We start from the raw sequence: 19,995 nt of genomic DNA, 5'->3' as shown, positions 1-19,995 counted from the left end.
GTTATCAATCACCCAGTGTGTGCATGGGTGCTTACTAAGTTGCTTCAGTCATGTCCAACTGTTTGCAACCCTATGGACCTTAGCTCAGACCAGGCTCCTCTGTCCATGGGCTACTCCAGGCATGAATACTGAAGCAGGCTGCCATGCCCTCCTCCGGGGGATCTTCCCAACCCATGGATAGAACCCAGTCTCTTCCTTTGCCCACACTGGCCGGCAGGTTCTTCACCATTAGCACTACCTGGGAAGACCCAAGCACCCAGTACCTAGTCTATATTTAGTGTGTATCTATGCTCCATTTTCCCCTTAGACAATCAAAACTCTGGGATCACATTTGATATACTAATCTACAGAGATAAAACTATTGGAATGGAAAGAATCTAAATGAAGAGGTTATCTAGCTCAGAATTGTCCAATGGCGCATTCTGCGATGACAAAAAGGGTCTATATCTGTGCTGTCTGCTGCAGTAGCCACTAGTCACATAGACTTGAGCACTTGACATGCAACTGGTGTAACTAAAGAGCTGAATTTTTATTTTGTGCTAAGTAAGTTAAATTTAAACAGCCACATGTGGCTAGTGGGTCTTACAGTGGACAGCACAGCCCTATTTCATCCCTCTGCCTCCACCTAGAACTTTCCCTAAGATACCCAAGGCAGGTGGTTAGCTCTACTACTTCCTTTCTCTCATAAAAGATGACTAGCAATTAGTTATTATCACTTATATCATTTCTATGATTCATAAATATCTCTTCTTTCACAATTATGGTTATTTTGTCAACTGAGTTTTGATAATATACTAATCAGTTTATAAAACATGAAAACTTCAGGATTTACCCTCTAAACCCAACAGCACATTCTATCTACTTCACTATCTGCATGCCATAATTTAATTTTCTAACTTTATTTTACAGCTTTACCAAGGTATTGTAATTGATGTACAATTAATTGTGCATATTTCAAGAGAAGAATTTGATGAGTTTTGATGTAAGTATATATCCAGGGAACCATTGCCATATATATTTTAAAATTCAAATGACCAGCACCCATGCTGCCCCACAGGACATCATTGTGTACACTGGGGGAATGAGCACATTTTCTCTGCCAGGAAGCACACTACAGTGAAAAGTGGTGAGCTCGACTTCAGCTCTCATCTACCTTCTCAGCCAGAGCCTTCATACAGCGAACAACACACACGACCATAAATGGCAGTCCTGAAAACTGGTCTCTTAAACTTATTTTTAAAACATCCTCCTAAGGTTTTAAAAAGCATGCTGGTTTCCATTTCAAGGTGACAGAATGGGAATAGATTATAGTCTGTTCTTCTCACTGTGAACTTAAGATTTTAGAAAGGATAACTGGAAAATAGTATCAACCTTTGGAGGATCATAAACTGTAAGAAAACACTGGAAGACAGAAAGAAGATGGGATTAAAATGACGATGTAAAACCACAGCTTAAAACAAGAATAGGAGAGTGCTACCAAAAATGTTAGGAATGAATAGCAAAGACAAGGGAGTTTGGGGACAGCAGACAGTTTGACTATCAGAGAACAGTAGCACAAATAGCCAAGAAGTTTGGACTGTGAAAACCCCCTTTACCAACCCAGGCTACTATTGAGTCAAAGAGCAGAAGCAACAATTGTTGCCTTCAGCTGAAAGCAACCAGTATGGGAAATGAGGTCAAAGAAGCAAAGCACCATCTTGGGTGTCCTGGATGGCTGCAGCTACCCAAGAGGATGGAGCCACCCCTCACCTACCAGAAGCCGGCCTCTGAGGCACTTCACCCAGTGGCAGCCCTATGCCTCCTACATACTCTTGAAAACAGACTGATTTCAGATCTCCAGCATCAAATCTTAACCCTGTATCTAAGCAGCTGCAAGTATATATAGAATGGACTGCCCAACCAGGAGTCTCAACTGCAGGAACAAACACTCAGGAATAATTATTAGAAGAAGGCCAATATCATTAAAAAGAAATGAGTTCTTTGTTTTAAAAAAAGGTAAGAACTTACATAAAGGAATCAAAATTGATAAAGAAGTCATAATAAAACTTTAGAGTATCCATAAGGATATTTGTTTAGTCCCTAAGTTCTGTCTGACTTTTTTGTGACCTCATGGACTGTAACCTGTAAGGCTTTTCTGTGAGGATATTAAATCCATAGAAAATGAATAATTAGAAATAACTGAACAGCTATTAAAATTTTGATCATTGAAATAGAATACTCAATAAGAGGTCAAAGAATGGACAGAGTCCAAGAACAAATTTCTTAACTATAATGTTAAGTTCTTTCAGAATGCATGAAAAGGTGATGAAGGGGTATAATATAATATAAAAATTAGGAATCATGTAAAATAGACCCAAATATCCAATCACTCATCTAAGAGATATTAGAAGTAGTAAAGGAAAGTAATATATACATTAGTCACAATTTAAGGACTAGCCAAGCACTGAGTAAGATAAACTTTTAAAACTCACACCTAGACATTATTTTAACATTTCAGAAGACTGAGAATAAAGGAAACAAATCCTAAAATCTGTAGGAAAGAAAAAAAAATGCTCTACAGAGAATCTTCTTAACAATGGTGGGCGGGGGGTAGTTAAACCTACAATTTTATACCCAACCAAACTATCATTCAAGTATGACGATGGAACATGAAGGACTCAGTGAGTTTGCCATTTATAAGAACTCTTTGAAATAATTACCCCATTTAAAATAAAAATAAATATAGTACTAAGGAAGCAATGGTGAACAAAGAAATCCATTAAATTATATTGTTAATCCTGGTTAAGTTTTGATTAAAAAAAAAAAAAAGATAATTTTTACCATAACAACGTAGACCTAAAAGTCCAAATAATGTCCACATGGGGGAAATGGTAATGAAAGGAAATGCTTCAAATAAAATTGAGGTATACAGAGATTTCATTTTGTTCAATGAATATAGAGAGACACTGATAAACTCTAGATATCAATAGAAAATATATTAAGTTGAATGCTTTAAAAATTGAATAGCAATTACTAGAAAAACCAATAAAATTTTTACACTATCAGGAAAAAAGTAGAAAATTATTAAATCAACACAAAAAAGGAAGGAAAAAACTGAAAACAATATTCAAATACATAACCTAAGTTTACCAGGCCCATGAAATTTTGTAGGCAATTATTACCAACCCTTTAAAAAATAGAAATTCATAGTTTACATAAACAAGAATGGAAAGATATGAGAAGCTACTAACCTACTTTTAAGTATGGGTCATAAGCTTACCCAAAATTCAAAATAAGATCATATAATGAAAGAAAAATTTAAACTAATATCAAAACATGGATGCAGAAATGCTAAATAAAATATTACAAATGTAAATTCCTCAATCCATTAAAAGAATAATGCATTAGTATCAGGCAAGTTTTATCCAAGGAATGTAAAGATAGATTTTTCTAATAATGAACAACCATTGTAATTCACTAACTTAGTCACATGATTTAGGAGAAAAATAATTTCAGTGATGCTCCAAAGATTCAAGTGTAGAAATATATATATATATATAGTTGTGTGTGTGTGCATTTGCATGTTGTGTGTCTTTGTGTATGAAAGCTAAGAACAAAGCAAAACTTCTTTAATTTGATCAAAGGTATCTACCTGAAAAATACAGCAAAGATGAAACTAACTAGAAACATTATCTTTAAGCTTAGGGACAAAACATGAATGCTATTGTTACTGTTCAATATCAAACTGGACATCCTAGCCAATGGAATAAAATAAGTAAAACCATAGTAGGTGGTATAAATATTGGAAAGTAAGAGATAAATTACTATTAGTTATAAAGGACATGATAATCTAGCTAGAAAACTAAAGGTGCTTAGATGAAAAACTACTGTAACTAAGAAGAAAATTCAATTAAATGGAAAGATACAAAATCAACATTTAAAAATTAACTACTTTTCTATACTATTGGTATCAACACTTTTCAAAATTTAAGTGGGGAGGGGGCAATCACATTCCCAATAGCAACAGAAATTAAATTATAAGGTCCTTAGGAATAAGCTTAATAGAAATAATTAAAGCCTTTATGGCTCAGATGGTAAAGAATCTGCCTGCAATGAGAGAGACCTGGGTTGGAAAGATCCCCTGGAAGAAGGCACGGCAACCCACTTCAGTATTCTTCCTTGGAGAATCCCCATGGACAGAGCAGCCTGGAGGGCTACAATCCATGGATTCACAAAGAGTTGGACATAACTAAGTAGCTAAGCGTGACACATGAAAAAAATTACAAAACTTTATGGAAAAAATATAAAGTGGCCTGAATAAGGGAGGAAATTTACCACATTCATAGATGAAAATCTCAATGTTTTTAAAATATAAATTATTTTCAAATGAATATATAATTTCAATGTAATCCTATTCAAAATCCAACTAGAATTTTTATTAAGTTTTAAAGTTTATATAGAAGATTGTATGAACAATGGTAACTAAAGTCATTTTTTAAAAAAAGAAACACAAAGAAAAGCAACTTGTTGTAATACTAGGTTGGACAAAAATTCGTTCAATTTTTTTTCCCCAGGATGGCTCCAGTAGCACTGAGTTTTATTTAACTTCATTCAAAACTAATTTTGTTAGATTCTATTGTGATAGCTGCACTAAAAAAAAAAATTATCAAAACTGGTTAATTTTTATGTAGCTATTTTAATATTGAAGATGGGAGAAAAAAGCAACATTTTCAGCATATTATGCTTTATTATTTCAAGAAAGATAAAAACACAACTGAAATACAAAAAAAAACAGATTTGTGCAGTGAATGGAGAAGGTACTGTGACTGATCGAACATGTCAAAAGTGGCTTGTGAAGTTTCGTGATGGAGATTTCTTGCTGGACAGTGCAAGAACTGGTAAACCAGTTGACGTTGATAGCAATCAAATGGAGACATTAACTGAGAATAATCAATGTTATACCACAGGAGACAGCCAATATACTCCAAATATCCAAATCAAGCCTTGAAAAGCATTTGCACCAGCTTGGTTATGTTAATCGCATTGATGTTTGGGTTTCACATAAGTGAAAAAACCTTCTTGACCATATTTCTGCATGCAATTCTCCATTGCAATGTAATGAAAATGTTCCATTTTTAAAAAAAATTGTGATGGGCAATGAAAAATGGATATTATACAATAATGTGGAATGGAAGAGATTGTGGGACAAACAAAATGAACCACCACCAACCACATCAAAGGGCAGTCTTTATCCAAAGAAGGTGGTTTTGGAATTGGAAGGGAGTACTCTATTATGAACTCCTTCTAGAAAACTGAATGATTAATTCTAACAAGTACTCGCCCAGTTAGACCAACTGAAAGCAGCACTCAATGAAAAGTGCCCAGATTTAGTCAACAGAAAATGTATAATCTTCCATCAGGGTAATACAAAACTCCAGGTTTCTTTGATGACCAGGCAAAAACTGTAACAGCTTGGCTGGGAAGTTCTGATTCATTACCTTATTCACCGGATATTGAACCTTCAGATTTCCATTTATTTCAGTCTTGACAAAATCCTGTTAGTGGAAAAAATTTCAATGCCCTGGAAGACTGTAAAAGGCACCTGGAACAGTTCTTTGCTCAAAAAGATAAAAAGTTTTGGCAAGATGGAATTGTGAAGTTGCCTGAAAAAATGTCAGAAGGCAATGGGACAAAATGGTGAATACATTGTTCTATAAAGTTCCATAAAGTGAAAATGAAAAATGTGTCTTTTATTTTTACCTTAAAGCTGAAGGAACTTTTGGGTCAACCCATTAGATATCAAGCATATTAGAAATCTATAGCAATTAGAACTATGAGATATTAATGTTTAATATAAACGCAATAGAGTCCAGAAACAGACCCACATACAAATGGGAATTTATTATACCAGGTACTCATTAATAATAAAGACCTTATACTGGCACAAAAACAGACTTGTAGGTCAATGGAACAAAATAAAGAGCCCAGAAATAAACCCACCCACCCACACTCAGTTAAGCTAACAAAGGAGGCAAGAATATACAATGAAGAAAACACAATGTTTTCAACAAGCGGTGGTGGGAAAATTGGACAGCTACATGTAAATCAATGAAATTAGCACTGGGACGACCCAGAGGGATGGAATGGGGAGGGAGGAGGGAGGGGGGTTCGGGATGGGGAACACTGTGGCGAATTCATTTTGATATTTGGCAAAACTAATACAGTTATGTAAAGTCTAAAAATAAAATTTAAAAAAAATAAATTAAATTAAATTAAATTAAATTAAAAATAAAAGAAAAGAAAAAGAAAAAAAAAAAAAGAATACTTCTTGACACCAAACACCACAAAAATAATCTCAGAATGGTTTAAGACCTAAATATAGGACATGATACCCTAGAAGATAACATAGGCAAAGCATTCTCATATATACATCATAGCAATATTATCTTAGTTCAGTCTCCCAAGGCAAAAGAAATAAAAACAAAGATAAACAAAGGGGACATAATCAAACACTAAGCTTTTGCACAGCAAAGGAAACCGTCACCAAAATGAAAAGACTACCTATTAAATGGGAGAAAATGTTTGAAAATGATGCAACTGATGAGGGGATAAAATTCAAAATATACAAAGAGCTCATACAATATCAAAAAATACAAACAACCCAATCAAAAAATGAGCAGAAGATCTCAATAAGCATTTCTCCAAAGAAGACATGAAGACAAAAAGGCACATGAAATGATACCCAACACCTCTAATTTTTAGAGAAATGCAAATCAAAACTACATTGAGGTATCACTTTGTGCCAGTCAGAATTGCCATCATTAAAAAGCCCACAAACAATAAACCCTGGAGAGGGTGTGGAGAAAGGGGAACCCTCTTGCACTGTTGATGGGAAAGTAAATTGATACAATCACTATGGAGAACAGTATAGAGGGTCCTTAAAAATCTAAAAGTACAGCTACCTTGTGATCCAGCAATCCCATTACTAGACATATATTCAGAAAAGATGAAAAATGTAATCGAAAAGATACATACACCTCAATGTTCATAGCAGCACTATTTATAATAGCCAAGACATGGAAGCAACCTACGTGTCCATCAACAGATATATATGGGCTTCCTGGGTGGCTCAGCAGTAAAGAATCCACCTGTGATGTACAAGACACAGGAGATGCCACAAGTTCAATCCCTGGGTCAGGAAGATCTCTGGGAGGAGGGCATGGCAACCACTCCAGTAATCTTGCCTTGGAGAATCCCATGGACAGAGGAGCCTGGCAGGCTACTGTCCACAGGGTTGTGAAGAGTCAGACAAGACCGAAGCGACTGAGCACATATACTTATATACATACAAATATTACTCAGCATGTGTATATAAGAAACTATTAGAAGATAATATAGGCAAATATGTGCAACCTTGGAGTCAGAAAACCATCTAAAATAATACACAAAGGAGCAAAAGTCATAAAAGAAAGTATAGTAAATTTGACTAAAAATGACTAAAAATTTAAAAACCTAAATGACCAAAGCATATTAAAAGTTAGAAGGCAAGCAGCATAAACAACAACAAAGAGTTAGAATTAATAAGTCACTTAAAGAAAGAAAAAGCCCAAACTAATTGAAAAATGGGCCAAGGGTATAAATTGGTAATTCACAGAAGAAGTAATATAAACGGTCAAGCTTTATATAAACTGTTTCTCAACCTCATTTTAACAGAGGAAATTAAAATTCAGTGAGTACACTCATACACAGCTGGAGAGAATATAAGTACAAGGACAGCCATTAAGAGGTGATTTTTGCATAACATATCATCCTAAAATCCTACTGTTAATATCTCCCCCAGAGAGCTACATGCCCAAGGGAGAAAGTATAAGGATCTTCACTGGAATGTTATTTGCAATAGTGAAAAATTCAAAGCAACCTAAATATTCACGACAAGAGGAATGTCTAAATAAATAATTGTGCACCCTTTCTGTGCAACATCATGCTGTAACTTTCTAAAAATGAGGTGGACCTGTAAGTACTGACATGAAAAACTGTCTAAGTCATATTATTAAGTGAAATAATGAAGCCATTGTTTATGTTAAAATACATATGCACACAGATAGGGGCAACTCCACGGAGAAAAATCTAGAAGCATTGTTAATGGTGACTGTTTCAAGGGAGAGGGCTAAGACAGCGGGCATTGGAGAAGGGACTAATCAGAGGTACTTTCGTTTGATCTATTAAGTTCTGATTTTTAACAAGGAGAATCTACTACTGAGGAAATTTTAAATGATTTTTAATGTACAATCTATTTTTAATATGCGTCACAAATGTGGAAGAGATGAAGTTATAATAAACTGTAAACTAAGTTGCTTTAAACCGGTGAAATGAATGGAACAACAGTCATTAAAATCTAGGCTATTTCTTTCTTTATTTAAGCTTTCTTCCTTTTATACACAGTACTGAGCATCCAAAGAAACCTCATGTCACACCATATTCTTCACCCTCTGGTCTTAAAAAAATGAAAAGTCATCTTGGGTGGGGCTTTATTTTTTGTGGCTGTTTTCGGGATGAGGTTTGAATTACCCACCCAGGATGCTGTGACGAAAGCGCTCTTTCATTTCTAATATGATTCTTCTGGAAGCAAGAGTCATTCTCTCAGTGCAATTATAACATGTGAATGTTAATTTAACAGAATAGTCCTTCTCAAGTCTTACTTTAATATACATTGGGAGAAAAATTTTGTAATTTAAGAATGACTTGTTTTTTTAGAATTCTGACTCTCACATTTACTGTTTTTGATAGGATGTTAAAAAAAAAACGGGTTGAATTTGGCTTTTAGTATGAAATGTAAAACCATGAAGGCCAAACATACAAACATTTATTTCTTGATAACCACAAGTGGCCTATGATTAAGACAGAACCTGATAATTTAAGGAAAATTAACTTGTCTAAAGTGAGAACAGAGAATAATTCATGAATGTACTCATTTTTCTTTCTCCTTCCCCATTAGTCTACATTGGTCTTTAGCTCTGACATGTAAACCAGTGGGAAAACATTAACTATGGTCAATGGACTGAATGGATTTATTTAAGAAGAAATATTTAAAGAACTAAAAGCATCAAATTATCTCCACAACACATATATTGGTCACAGAGACAAAATATAAAATACATCATAAATCTTACTTCTTCCAAAAACCTCATCTCAAGCCCCATAGATATTGAAAGAAACAGCACATATCCAAATTTCGAAGTGTCTTAGCCACATTTTTACCTTTCTTTTCCCATCACTTATTTCAATATTTTCTTACCTGTTCAACTAACATCTATATCCTACAGGGAAGACTGTGGGCACAGCAGAGCTTTGGGCCTTTTCAATCAGTAGAGTCTGGATTAGAAATCAGGTATGCCTATTTTCAAAATGACTAAATATGAGAAGATTATGTGCTGATGTTGCTTTTAACTTAATAGAAGATCCCTGAGGAAGGACATATCTGAATTTGCTTTGCTGTCTCCAAGGTGCCTATTTATGATACAACATCGTAGGTCCTAAAAATATGTGACAAGTAAATGAATAATGAAAGCAAAATTCAAATTAAAATTACTAAATATTCAATGGAATTTTAAGAAAAGGAAACTTCTTTACAGTAATAGAAAAGTAATAAGTAGGAGGTTAATTTTTAAAAAATTAAAATGGAAGTGCTGAGTTTATTATTAACTATTACATTTAAAGGAAAATAATGGAGCCTCTCCTGAAAGCCATTTCTATTTATAATAATCAATAGTCAAATATGATATAGGTGGAAATTGAATGTTAGGAATTTCCCCTGCCTTCATATAACAGTTTCTCAGAGAAATTTTAATCACCGCAACAGCCTCCAAATGGGAAGCTGATTTATTCAAAAAGATCTCAACAAGGACAAGCAAAGGGTTTATGGTCCTTTAACTTCTTTTATATAAAAGTTAAAACACAGGAATTGAGGGACTTGAAGACTGCTGTGCAGAGCAGGGCATCTGGAGGTTCCCCTGTGATAGCACCAATCTTCCTGGTCTTCAACCTCTACAAAGGTACCCCGCTCTACTGAGGTCATTTAAGATGCTTCCTGTTGCTATTTCTAAAGATGTTTTATGTCCTCTTGCCTTCACTCCCTTTCCTGGGGGCTGTAATCTTTAATTAGAAAAGGTAGGAAAATATTGGAATAATTGTAGAGAAAAGTAAAAATACTACCCAGACTGAACTTAGCAATGTGCTGTTTCTTCCAATCTCTATGTTTCAGAAACTTAGAACAGTACCTACCTCTGTGCACATATAATTGATGACAACCCCAGCATGTTTCTCTGAGTTTATAAAGACGAGGTGAATGGAAGGTCAGTTTTTCAGGTGTAGCCCTGGTCAACAGGCCCAAGCCCCAAGCGTGCCCAAGATATATTTCTGCAGTTACTACATTTATAACTATACTGGTTTCTATTTAAAATTATATAATGCTACATGACAAGTCAAAAAAAAAAAAAAAATACTGTCTTGGAGAATATATCTGTTCTTTCTTCCAAATTCAGTAAAATACTCATTAAGAGCTATTCCAATCTTTATTTTTTAAAAAATGTGTTCTTAAGACATTTTCATGCCAATCGTATTACTTATTAAAGAATTTCACCCGATTTACTTAGTGAACATTTGGAATGATTAGACATATTTACATTCACATAGAGATTTTAATTTCAAAAACCTATTTATTGTTGAAATACTACAGGCACTGCAAGGAAGCTTACCAGTTTGGTACTGGAAGAACTAGTTTGTAGTTAATTTTAACAAAATGTCTTTTTCTCACTAGGCCCCAAATAAAATTTTCTGGCAAAATATATTTTGTGTTCCTCTGGGGCCGTGATAACAGCTTAATTTTATATGATCCCTATATATGTCAAAGTGTATAGAAATGTCTTACCATTTCTATAGTTAACAAAAAATAAAACATAAATATCCTGGACGTGGTGAAAGCTAAACACTGCTTTTGAAAAAAAAAAAAAAAAAACATAATATGTTATAATTAACCAAACTTACCAACTGAGAGAAAAATTCAGCTGATTGCTATGGTAACTTTCAAGTGTTGACATATATCCAGAGTCCATCATTCTGAAATGGTTGAGGGACAGTTGGCCACATTTTTGTTCACAAAATGAAAATACTGTGGAGCAGAAAAGAACTCCTTAAGGTAGGACAGTTCAAGTCAGAGCATTAGCCATGTGACACAGTTTACAGGCAATAAGCCCACTTTTCACTGACAGATGGAAATAGGTTCATTTACTTCACAGGAATACTAAGATCGTGCATGTGCATGCTAAGTTGCTTCAGTCATGTCCGATTCATTGCAATCCTATGGACTGTAGCCCTCTGGGCTTCTCTGTCCATGGGATTCTCCAGGCAAGAATACTGGAGTGGGTTGCCATGCCCTCCTCCAGGGGTTCTTCCTGACCCAGGGATTTAACCAGCATTACGCTGGCAGGCAGATTCTTTACCTCTGAGCCACCAGTCCATACTAAGTTCAATAACTAAGAAATAGAAAACACTGGAAAAGTTAATATATTTTAGTGAATTTCTTTTCTGTAGTTTCTAGGGGTAAGCTTGGTGAGAATCCATAATATTCCAAAATACTCAATTTTTAAACCGCTTGCAGCATAAGCAGCTGAATTATATCCTGTATTTACTGAATATCCACTCCATGTAGTCTAGCCACATGTCAAGTCTGTAAGGGAAAACAAAGGAGATACATCTCTGCCTTCAAGAACTTCCAATTAAATGGGAATATAAAACAACAAGGTGAAAATGAGCAAACAAACAAGAAGGTATAAAATCAAATACAAAATGGAAAATAATTACTTGCCAAAATGTATAGACCAGATGAAAAGTGCCATTAAGGAACAAAGGTAAGGAATCAGAAAGTCCTATTTATTACAAGGAAAGTGTGAGGTGTAAGTTTTTTGTGGGTTTTTTTTTTGTAGGTTTCTTTTTTTTTAACTGAAGTATAGTTGGTTTCCAGTGTGGTGCTGCTCTCTGCTGCACAGCAGTGACTCAGTTATACACATATATACCCTAAAAAAGAATGAAATAATGCCATTTGCAGCAACAGGGATGCAACTAGAGATTATCTTACTGAGTGAAGTAACTCAGAAAGAGAAAGACAAATACCATATGAAAAAAGCCCAGGACCAGGTGACTTCACAGGAGAATTCTACCAAACATTTAGAGAGGAGCTAATGCCTATCCTTATAAAACTCTTTCACTAAATTGCAGAGGAAGGAACATTCCCAAACTCATTCTATGAGGCCACCATCGCCCTGATACCAAAACCAGACAAAGACAACACAAAAAAAGAAAATTATAGGCCAATATCACTAATGAACATATACACAAAAATCCTCAACAAAATTTTAGCAAACAGAATTCAGCAACACAACAGAAAGCTCATACACCATGATCAAGTTTTGATTATTCCAGGGATGCAAGAATTCTTCAATATACACAAATCAATCAATGTGATATACCATATTAACAAATTGAAAGATTAAAAACCATATGATAGTCTCAATATTTGCAGAAAAAGCCTTTGACAAAATTCAGTACCCATTTATGATTAAAACTCTTCAAAAAATGGCATAGTAGGAACCCACCTCAACATAGTAAAGGTCATATATAACAAGTCTACTTGTTATTATTCTCAATGATGAAAAACTGAAAGCCTTCCCTCTAAGATCAGGAACAAGACAAGGGTGTCCACTTTCACCACTATTATTGAACAGAGTTCTGGAAGTCCTAGTTACAGCAATCAGAGAAGAAAAAGAAAGGAATCCAGATTGGAAAAGAAGAAGTAAAGCTCTCAATGTTTGAGGATGACATGATACTCTACATAGAAAACCCTAAAGACAGTATCAGAAAATTATTAGAGCTAATCAGTGAATTTAACAAAGTTGCAGGATACAAAATCAATACACAGAAATCACTTGCATTTATTTGGACTGCTACATTTCTAGTTTGTTCCTTCATTTGTGTAGTACTTCTCTGCCTTTTCATTATTTTTTTTAACTTATTATGTTTGAGGTCTCCTTTTCCCAGGCTTCAAGGTTGAATTCTTTCTTCCTTTTGGTTTCTGCCCTCCTAAGATTGGTCCAGTAGTTTGTGTAAGCTTCATATAGGGTGAGATTTAGGCTGAGTTTTTGTTTGTTTGTTTTTCCTCTGATGGGCAAGGCTGAGTGATGTGGCAATCCTGTCTGCTGATGACTGGGTTTGTATTTTTGTTTTGTTTGTTGTTTAGATGAGGCATCCTGCACAGGGTGCTACTGGTGGTTGGGTGATGCTTAGTCTTGTATTCAAGTGGTTTCCTTTGCATGAGTTCTCACTATTTGATACTCCCTAGGGTTAGTTCTCTGGTAGTCTAGGCTCCTGGAGTCAGTTCTCCCACTCCAAAGGCTCAGGGCTTGATCTCTGGTCAGGAATGAAGATTCCACAAGTGGTTTGTTACAGCATTAAGTGAGATTAAAACAAATATCCCAAAACAAGTAACAAAAAATGAATCCCAGACAAATGGCAGTTATAAAATCAGGCAAGTAATAATTAAAGTAATGGAATATACACATATACATATACACCCATGAACAAAATCAAAACAGTCCAACAAAAATAAAGTACAGTAGATTGACCCAGAGAACAAAGGAAATAAAAAAATTATATTTACCAGTTAAGAACAAAACTAAACTAAAAAAAAAAAAAAAAAAAAAAAAAAATGAACAAAACTAACTGAAGCACAAACTGGAAAACAAAACCAAAGCAAGGTGCCAAGCGGGGAATAAGGCAATGAAAACAAAGCTAACAAATATGTTGAAAGGAAAGGAAAGAAAGAATAGTTATCAAAGTTAAACAGAGGTAGATAAAGAAGATTTATATACATTAAAGATTAACTGCAAGGGGAAAAGAACAGTGGGAAAAGCAAACAGAGGAATATATGTAGAAAAACAATAATAGGCTTAAAAAATTAAAATTAAAAAAAAGAGAGAAAAGAAAAAAAATTGGAAAACTCCACAGAACTGCAAAAGCCCAATGTAGAGGCAGAGGTTTATAACAACAATAAAAAATGTGACTGAGAAAGAAAAGAAAAAAAAAAAGCTGAAAAGCTTAATTAGATTTCACAGTGCCAATAAAACTGACAACTACAACAGAGTGGGGGTGGGGGATTAACAAGAAAAAAAAATCCAAACGAATCTATAGAACAAGTGAAAACATCAGAATAACAAATTTTTTTCTTGGGTCACTGCTGTCGGAGTCCTCTCCCTCACTGGGAGTCACAGTCCACCTCACCTCCCTGGGATGCCCTCCAACCCTGTGCTGATCTCTGGACCTTCTGTGGGGGCAGTTCAGATTCTAATCTGGTCCTACTCATGTGTGTTCTCGCTTCCAATGTCCACAGCCATCAGAACTAGAGTGCTTTCTTATGTGGGAGCTCTCAGTGACCTTTTATATATTCCATAGACATGAGTCTGCCTAGTTGATCATGTGGATTTAATCTGCAGCTGGTGGAAAGGTTTTGGGTCTTCTTCCTGGGCCACACTGCCCCTGGATTTCAATTGTGGTTTTATTTCCACCTCTGCATGTGGGTCGTCCACTGGGGTTTGCTCCTGAGGCTGCCCTGGAGAATGTGGGTTTGCCCCTGTGAGGGCCAGTTGTGGAGGTGGTGCAGCTGCTTGGGTCACAGGGGTTCTGGCAGCACCAGGTACTCAGGGGAGTTGGCAGCTAGGGCAGCAGGGTATGGCAACTAGAAGGGTATTGTGCTCTAGAAGGGTATGGCAACCAGTATTGGCCAATATGCTCCAGTATTCTTGCCTGGAGAGCCCTCCGTCCCTGACAGAGAAGCCTGGCAGGCCACAGTCTACAGGGTCACAAAGAGTTGAACACTACCAATGCGACCCTGTGTGCACAGATGCAAGACTCTTTTTGCCCGTGGCAGCTCTGCCCCAGTGAGAATTGAGCGTGAAGGTGGCACAGCTGCCGGCTTGCGGGAACCCTGGAAGAGTCAAGTGTGCCGGGACACAGACTGCCTCCACCACAGGAGTTATGGCCCTATCAGGGTCTCTTTTTGAGCCTCCTATAGCTGGCGACCAGAAGGTCTCTTTGGCCAGTCTTTCTCCATAGCTCTGCTGGTTCAGGCACTTAGAGGGCTCCCTTGCCTGCGGTCCTTCTCTGTTGTTCGGCACATCAGGCACATAGAGGGGCCCCCCTGGCTGGAGTCCTACTCTGTAATTTGGCACATCAGGCACTTGAAGGGGCACCCTGGGTGGGGTCCTACTCTGTAGCGCCTCAGGCGTTTGATGGGCCAGCCTCTCTATTCTTCATCTGCGGATGCTGGCATGCTGGGGGAGAGAGGCTGTGGTGATGCCTCCATCCCCCACGCGTGACGCAGCTGTATCGCCTTGCTTCCATGGCTGCCTGGCTTTCCTCCACAGGCATTTCCCACCACTATCTCCTCCTCCACATCCCCTCAATCTGTCTCTCCACAGTAAACAGCGACCCTTGCCCTGGGATTGCTCCACAATTTCTAAACTCCAGCTCCCAGCCACTGCGCCTTCCAGGGGACCTGTGTCCCTGTCCAGGGTATGTATGGCTGTGGCAAGGACTGCCTGATTCTCATTCCATTCAGGCTGCCACAGATCAGCTGTTTCACTCTCAGCCTTAAATGTTTCTCCTCTGACTCAGACAATTGCCCCGCTGTGGGGATCAGACCCCTGCTTCAGTTCCCCCACCTGCCGAGGGCAGGTCCAGTCCTACTAACGCTCCTGTTTTCCCCCTGGTTCCTTCATCCTACTAAGTTTTGTGTGGTTCTGTATATTCTTTTTCCACTGGTCAGGGATTCCTGTCCACTCCCTGCTGGTGTTCTGCATGCACTTCTGTGCCTGGAGGTGTATTCCTGATATATCTGTGGAGAGAGATGTACTCCATGGCCACCTACTCCTCCGCCATCTTTTTCTCTCCCTCCCTCATGCACTCTTGTTGGGAATGTAAATTGGTGCAACCACTATGGAAAACAGTATGGAGTTTCCTCAAAAAATTAAAAATAGAGCTACCATATGATCTAGCACTTTCACTTCTAGGTATCTAACTAAAGAAGATGAAAACACTAATTCTATAAGATCTGAGTCCTTATGTTCACTGAAACATTATTTATAATGACCAAGGTATGGCAACAACTTAAGTGTCCATTGATAGATGAATGGATAAAGATGTGATATATGTATGTGCATATATAGATGCATGCTTACTGTAGAAATTTTAAGTCATATATTTATCCAGAGATGATCATTGTTAACACTTGGAATCTAGTCCTCTAATTTTTCCAATAGAATCTTAAAGTAGATATTTTTGTAATATATTTTTTTATTAAATAGTCACTTTTTCAAATTTGATGTCAGAACAACTCAAAGTCATTCTTTTCCTGATTAAGAAGACTGTGCTATTAAAGATATATGTTTGCCTCTAAGTTTTCACTACAATAAAAAGGCTGCACTCATATAGCTCTTATTCATTAAATGTCTACAGTTAAGAACCCATGCTGTATTTATAGCCACTTCTCACTCCCCCAAGTGGTTATCATATGGTAACTAGACCCAACAATCTTTGCCTTCCAGCATAGTCCATGCATGCAAACAGAGGGACGGAAGTGGGATCTCTCTGCTGTAACTTGGTACCCCTGAGCTCCGTTTCCTCCCAGGCAGCGTTTCCTCAGGAGGTCTGCAGTTAACATGGAGGCAGTGGGTGAGCTGTCCATTTGGTTCCCCAGAGGAGGCACAGAGCTTCCATGAGACTAATATATTCATTAGCTATTTTAAGAAGATAATATCAGACAAAAGTTTAATTGACCTCCTTTTTATAGTGAGTGCAATTAAAAGTTTCCTATAAAATGGATCTCAAGTGTAAATCAACTTTATTTGAACTGTAAGTCACACACAGTCTAGGCTGGTCAGTTGATCTAGGCTGGTCACATAGTTCTAGATAAGCAGGTAAGGATTTGATGTCACCAAATGTGGTTAGCCTTCCACGAAGAAAATTTTATTTTATAACCTGAACTAATCACAAGGAGAATCTGACATACAGCAATGGGTGGCTCAGCGCTAACTCAATTCCTCTCCTGAAACTGCCTTACAGTTCTTGTTGTATTTGTGGTGGCCTGACATTGCCCTACCCCATGATTCTCTACATAGGATTACCCAGCACATGGTAATAATATAATCCACTATTACATTATTATGTCACATATAATATTAATACAGTATTAAAATAATAAGAATATTTTCTGTGGTTTAACAAGGTAAAATGGCTTTGAATATTGCTTATTTTTTGATTCTGATATCTTTACAGGTAATTTTTTTTCATAGGGAATTCTGTGTACAAATCAACCCTATCAAATATCAGAAAAATCCATGAGAGAAAAAAATTATTTCATGGGCTTACACCTTGGTTTTCTAAAATATAAGGTAAGCCCTTATGTTTTCACTTCAGTTCAGTTCAGTTCAGTTGATCAGTCGTGTCTGACTCTTTGCGACCCCATGAATCGCAGCACGCCAGGCCTCCCTGTCCATTACCAACTCCCGGAGTTCACTCAAACTCATGTCCATTAAGTCGGTGATGCCATCCAGCCATCTCATCCTCTGTCATCCCTTTCTCCTTCTGCCCCCGATCCCTCCCAGCATCAGAGTCTTTTCCAATGAGTCAACTCTTCACATGAGGTGGCCAAAGTATTGGAGTTTCAGCTTGAGCATCATTCCTTCCAAAGAACACCCGGGACTGATCTCCTTTAGAATGGACTGGTTGGATCTCCTTGCAGTCCAAGGGACTCTCAAGAGTCTTCTCCAGCACCACAGTTCAAAAGCATCAATTCTTCAGCACCCAGCTTTCTTCACAGTCCAACCCTCACATACATACATGACTACTGGAAAAACCATAGCCTTGCCTAGACGGACCTTTGTTGGCAAAGTAATGTCTCTGCTTTTGAATAGGCTATCTAGGTTGGTCATAACTTTCCTTCCAAGGAGTAAGGGTCTTTTAATTTCATGGCTGCAATCACCATCTACAGTGATTTTGGAGCCCAAAAAAATAAAGTCTGCCACTGTTTCCACTGTTTCCCCATCTATTTGCCATGAAGTGATGGGACCAGATGCCATGATCTTAGTTTTCTGAATGTTGAGCTTTAAGCCAACTTTTTCACTCTCCTCTTTCACTTTCATCAAGAGACTTTTTATTTCCTCTTCACTTTCTGCCATACATCTGGTCTTATATGTCATTATTCTTAATTTGTCATTCACTTTAACTGGGCTGTAAGTAGAAAAATACATAGACAATTGCTTCTATAGTTGGGTCCAGGCCATAAACAGCACACCAACCTCAGGTTGGTGTGAACCAAATTAAACAAATAAATCGACCACAATTAGCGAGGAACCTAAGTTGGGTACAAAAAACCAATTACACACCATCATTATATAGAACTTTCTCAAGAATATTCCACATACATATTTTAAATCCACATTTTATAACTCTCTTTTTAAATAAAGCACTCATGAAAAATTTCTGGAATTTATTTGAGGATTTTACATAACCAAGATTCTGACCTTTTCTTGGTATATTAAACACCCTTTACAATCATTGTACTTATACCATGCTCTTCTAATCTGTTAATGGAGTAGACACTATTCCCCCTTAAGTCACCAAATTCCAGAATAGAAAAACAAACATTAGAAACTGAGAGGAGAGTCAGGTCAGACCGTCTCCTTGTTCCCAAGCATCTAGTCTGACCTCCCACGTAGAGTGGTAATTTGTGCTTCAATCTCTGCTCTGTTGTACCACAATCTAGCAGAAATGGCAGTTCCCGGTTCCAAGATGGATATTTCTCAGGGAATGAATGGGAATGGAAAATAAATCTTGAGGTTGAAGGTTAATTATTGACAAAAATTATCCTTTGGCAATAACAACTTTCTCTGTAATATTAACAAAAGTGTCTTATGTAGTTTTGATGTATATTAATCTTGAAAGATGTTCTAAGACTGGCTGAAGCAGAAGAAATGACAGAAAGAGGGTTCTGAAAAGAAAATAAAGAGGAATGAATGAAGAATAAGCCCAGAAAGCATGGGAAATTGAAGGAGAGGACAGAAGTCATACATATCAGGGTCTGAATCCAGATGGGGAGGGAAAAAAGAGGAAACAGAACTCCCACAATCAGAGTGTAAGTATGAAAGGGAGGGTATGAGGGATAATAAAGGAGCAAAGATGTGACTTCCCTGGTGGTCCAATGGTTAAGACTCCTTGCTTCCAATGCAGGGGATGCAGGTTCAATCCCTGGTGGAGAAACTAAGATCGCACATGCCACACGGCGAGGCCACATACACACACACACACAAAAAAAGCAGCAGCAAAGAGATGAGCATGTCTTTGTATTGGCTGTTTAAAGAAAGTGGGCTTCCCTGGTGGCTCAGATGGTAAAGCATCTGCCTGCTATGAGGAGACCCAGGTTCAATCCCTGGGTCAGGAAGATCCCCTGGAGAAGGAAATGGCAACCCGCTCCAGTACTCTTGCCTGGACCATTCCATGGATGGAGGAGCCTGATGGTCTACAGTCCATGGGGTCACAAAGAATCAGACATGACTGAACGACTTCACTTTCAAAGAAAGGAGGGCTACAAAAGGAGAAGTGATGAATTCGTTGAATAATGCATTGCTAGTTAAATCACTAAATAGAAGTTGGAGATTCTGCATAATTGTGCTATTATTCACACTTACATTCTAATTAACAGAATTATATATAATGTGTAGGCTCACTTTATCTGTGGGTATGAGAGAAGTAAAGGGAACTCATTCACTTGTACCCAATGTACAAAAAAGAATGCTCGGAAGGACCACCACAGAAACAAAGCACCGCTCTCGTCTCAGCACATCTGTTATAGGACCAAACGACACAAGACGTGTGAAATGCTTACTGCCTACCTTCACTCTGGGAAATCTT

The 19,995-nt window shown here is 37.2% G+C and overlaps 1 protein-coding gene across 4 annotated transcripts in view; it reads right to left on the bottom strand.

The window, feature by feature from the left end:
* Window positions 1–19,995, bottom strand: part of FILIP1 (filamin A interacting protein 1) — a 214,003-nt gene that overhangs the window by 176,533 nt on the left and 17,475 nt on the right. The window contains exon 2 of one of the 4 annotated variants that reach the window (XM_044924504.2): window positions 11,023–11,146. The exons of the other annotated variants lie outside the window; for them this stretch is intronic. The gene's annotated coding sequence lies outside the window, so the exon portion shown is untranslated. The remainder of the gene's footprint in view (window positions 1–11,022; window positions 11,147–19,995) is intronic. 4 annotated transcript variants of the gene reach the window in all.

Source organism: Bubalus bubalis, chromosome 10 (genome assembly GCF_019923935.1).
Source record: "Bubalus bubalis isolate 160015118507 breed Murrah chromosome 10, NDDB_SH_1, whole genome shotgun sequence".
Taxonomy (NCBI): domain Eukaryota; kingdom Metazoa; phylum Chordata; class Mammalia; order Artiodactyla; family Bovidae; genus Bubalus; species Bubalus bubalis.
Note: the sequence above shows the minus strand (reverse complement) of the source record. Positions and strands in the feature narration are given on the sequence as shown.